This window comes from Alligator sinensis, unplaced genomic scaffold (genome assembly GCF_000455745.1).
Source record: "Alligator sinensis unplaced genomic scaffold, ASM45574v1 scaffold883_1, whole genome shotgun sequence".
NCBI classification, from domain to species: domain Eukaryota; kingdom Metazoa; phylum Chordata; order Crocodylia; family Alligatoridae; genus Alligator; species Alligator sinensis.
Window position 1 is genome coordinate 2,254,075 of NW_005842009.1, and position 4,246 is coordinate 2,258,320.

The window sequence follows — 4,246 nt, forward strand, 5'->3', positions numbered from 1 at the left end:
CTCTGAGCCGAGACATCGGCGGACGGCTGCGTCGGATCTGCTCCAGGCTCCAAATGCTTCAGCGCTGAGGCGCTTCCCTCGGAAGGAGTTTGGGGGAAGTTGGGAGTAACCGCAGAGGGGCGTAGGATGGCAGGAGGGAAGTTGTCGGTAGCTGGAGGATTGGCCACCTCTGTCGCTAAGGAAGTCTCTTCGACTGCAGGGTTCCCTCGCTTTATGGTGCGCGTGCCTTCGTTGGTGATGTGTTGGAGGGACACGTGGGTGCACATGCACCCCCTGAGTTCGGCGGTGCGCCGCTGCAAAGAGCACCGACAACTCGATGGGGGGTAGCTACTCGCCACCCTCCCCGCCCTCGCTGCCGACACTGCCGGCGGTCCCTGCGGAAGCTCCCTGCTCGCCGCCAACACGGCCGCTGCCACCGCGTGCAGGCAGTCACTGTGCTCCCCCGGCCTCCCAGGGCATGCAGCGCCTGTGCACGTGTTCCTGGAAAACAGCACGTAACTCAAATTTGCATAAAGAGAGCCCGTTACAGTGTAATAAATCGGGATATGTTCCAAGACCTCCACTGTGCTGACCCCCAGACCCATTTTTACCACTTTTACAAGACCGTTTTGGGACTCGCCATCAGAGGCAGTACACACAAGCACAGGGCACTATGATCATGGGGGTGGCAACTACAGAAACGTGTCGCACACAAGGAGCGAGAAGCACAGATCCACACGGGAAACTATATTTTGGTGCGCGTCACTCCCACAATGCACTGCACAAAGCAGCTGACTGCAGGCTTCCACCACACCAATTGCATAAGAGTGAATTTTCCTGGTGTATAACGAATTTTTGGTATAAAAAGGCTCATCGCATAAGAGCTAATTCGCACATACAAAACCCACATAAAGCGAGGGAAACCTGTAGTTGAATGGATTCAGCTTTAGGGCTTTTTCTAAGGTTAACTGAACTTTTTTTCTTTAAAAGTTTCCTTTAACTTCAGTGTCTATCGCAAAGTAACTTTCAGCAGGCAGCTGCTGATGTTGGATTTGAAACTGCAGCTTGGCAAAAATCTACTTGAAAAATAACATTTTCTGTCTTTTTCCCTGAGATAATCTTTCGTGGTGCTTTTGTCAGGAACTTAATGGTTTCCGTTATTTGCCTTTTGATCCTTTCTATATAGCTTATTTTTAGCGGTGCTCAGCAAACAATTAAAAATTACTGAGCGCTGTTTGTGACTTATGAGATTCTTACAGTTTTCTTCCAGAAAGTTGTGGGTTATTTTGAGTACTCAACTTTCAAGAGTCTAACTGTCTGGTATTTTAGCAGCTGTTGGTGAAGCTAAGTTGAAAGGCATGGACAGAAAATGAAACTGGAATACTATGTGCCAGAGTCCAGATAGCTTAGTTGGATGGTGATCCCAACTAATTATACGTAAGGCTTCTAATTCAAGAAATTAAAACAGTGTTTACCTTTTGGGGGTAGAAATCTGGTATGTATAGAAGTTTCCAGCTCGCAACTTTGTTTTTAAGCTTCAATAATCATCTTGCTGTTACTCAGAGTTGTACTGATAGCTCAGCCCTGCACATCAGACACATACCAGTTAGGTAGTTGTAAAATTGGACTTCAGCTAAGATCAAGGTCAGGTACAGATATTACACCTTTACCGGTATCAGTGATCATTAAAGGTGCACCAATATATCGGATTGGCACTGATAAAAGGAAAATTGACATTATTGGCAATCGGCCTTTTTTGGCCAGCGCAGCCAGTAGTGTCACCGATAAATATTGTGTGCACATGGCCAGGAGTGCAGCCTGACAGCTTGAGAGCAGCATCTGGCTAGTAAGTCTGTGGGGTGGGGGGAGGGGGCAGATAGAGACCCCTGTGGTGAGGGAGGGAGTGGGACTAGGGCTTGGGGGACTGCCCAGCTAGGGCAGGACATGGGATGGAGCTATGGGTGGCTTGTCTGGGTGGGGGGGGCAGTTCTGTGTGCACATGCCCCCATAGATTTGTGTGTGGGGTGAAGACAGGCTGCCTGCTGCAGATTTGGGGCCAGGGGCTGCACTAATTTCATCCTGGGGGCTGAGCCAGGGCTGCACTTGGGGTGGGGGGGGCAGTGGTAGCATTGGGAAGGGGGCTATGGGGTGGCTATGGTGAATTTTGGGGTGACTAGCCCTCCCCCATGGCCTCCCCTATCAGCGCTGATGCTGCCACCCACCCCAAGTGCAGCCTCAGGTCAGCCCAGTGCCCCTTCCTTCGCACCCCCACCCCCGGTTTGGGAAGAGGCTGGCACAGCACCTGGCCCTGAGCCTACAGTGTGCAGCCCACTCTTGCCCCTCACACAAATCCAGGGAGCACATGCCCCCTATGCCTCCCCTTGGGGTGCATGCAGTAATGGGGGCAATGTTCCCATGCTCCATCCCACACCCTGCCCTGGCTGGGCAGTGCCTGCGTCTGCCCCAGCCCCACTCCCTCCCTCCCTCACCACAGGGGCTTGATCTGCACCCACACCCCCACTCCTCGATTTACCTGCCAGACACTGCTCTCCAAGCTGCCAGGCTGCATATTGGCATTGGCTGATTTGACTGGTTAATTGGCCATCAGTATCAGACAAAAAAATCTTTATCTTGCACCCATAGTGATCAGAAACCGGTCTACGCCTGTAGCAGAACAGAAGTTCGGAACACACAGACTGGTTTAAAAATGGCAGAACCCAATCTAAGATTCCTCCCCAAACCGAAAGGTGAATGTTTGATCTGTTCACTGCTGATCTAATTACGCTGCTTAAAGAAAATCACGTAACTTAGATCGATTCCACCTCAGCCTTTTTGAGTGTCTGTACTTCGCCCAAGTGTAGTAGGCCTTTCGGCTCAGATCAAGCGTAGTTTCTGCTCTTGTAAAACGTGCACACAGTTAACATTCTAAGAGCCAGGAACTTTCCTTTAAAAGAGCACGGATTTGAATTGTCAGTTAATTACTCAGAAGCTGTTGTTTTGTTCTGTTTTGTTTTTTTCACCTGTTCTCCATGTGACAACCTCACAAGTATTTATGGCTTTGTCATCACAAAACTCCAGTAAGGTAAGGAAGCTTTGTCCCTGTACAGATGGGTTGCTGGGCATAAAGATCAGAGGTTTCAGATTTCAGCATCAAGAACTAGGTCTCATGTATTTGTCAACTGAATGAGTGGTTTGACTTTCAGAGATGGTCAGTACCCATTGACTTCAGTGACAGCTGCTTGCATGGAAAGCACCTTTGAAAATCATATCTGTTGTAAATGTTATTGTGTGTTGCCTAGTGTATCCATGTGGTCAGGGCTGTCCAACTGGCAGCCCACAGGATGCATGTAGCCTGCAAGGGGTTAAGCTACAGCCCATAGGCTCCCACCCAGCCACCGCTCCCCCCACAGCCCCTGGAGCAGCAGCAGCCAGGATGCTGGGCTTCCCCTCTCTCCCTCTGGCTTTCCCTGTCTGCCAGCACCCCAGGAAGTGGGATGGCACCAGGGGAGCTTGTGGCATGGTGCAGTGGTGGAGCCCTTGGCCAGGGAGCTGAGGTGGGAGCTGCCAGCATGCTTGGTATGGGAAGGTCTGCTTGTTTGCTCAGTGCAGGGGGGAGCAAGGGAACCAGCTGCCGGCTCTGTGCAGCTGGAAGGGCCACCTGAGGGCCCATGGTTCATACTAGTGTGGCCCCCAGGATGTACAACCCCTGCTGGGGCAGCCTCCACAACATGCAGGCTCCCAGCTGCTTAAAAGTTGGACAGCCCTGATTTTAAGTGACTTGGAAGTAACTTTTTCTTTTTTCTTTTTTTTAAGAAAACATTCTGCTTCTTCCTTTATTTTCTGCGTCATTAATGTGGACATATAGAAGGTGACTTATTTTTTACCCTAAATGCAATAGGTGTTCAGTTTATTCCTTCCTGGTTTTGTTGGAAGACTCAGAGATGCTTGTTTTGAACTCCAGACCTTTCACTGAAGGAACAAGGGTTATGGGCTTTCTTTTTTCCGGAATAGTAACTAGTTACTGAAGTTGAATACATATTAAGTTTTCAAGAATCGGAAAATCCCTTCCCTGCATAACAGCCCAACTATCACTCTTGTGGCTCTCATGATATTTTATTAGTTTTGAATTGGCTGTCCTGCTCGGACATGCCCTCTGTTTCTCACCTTAAAAGCAAGCAGGAACAATCTGGTAGGCAACCCATTTTTTGGGATGCCTTTCTCCATCATAAAGCTAAAAACAGGTCTTTCCTGCCTATTGTGCCCCATC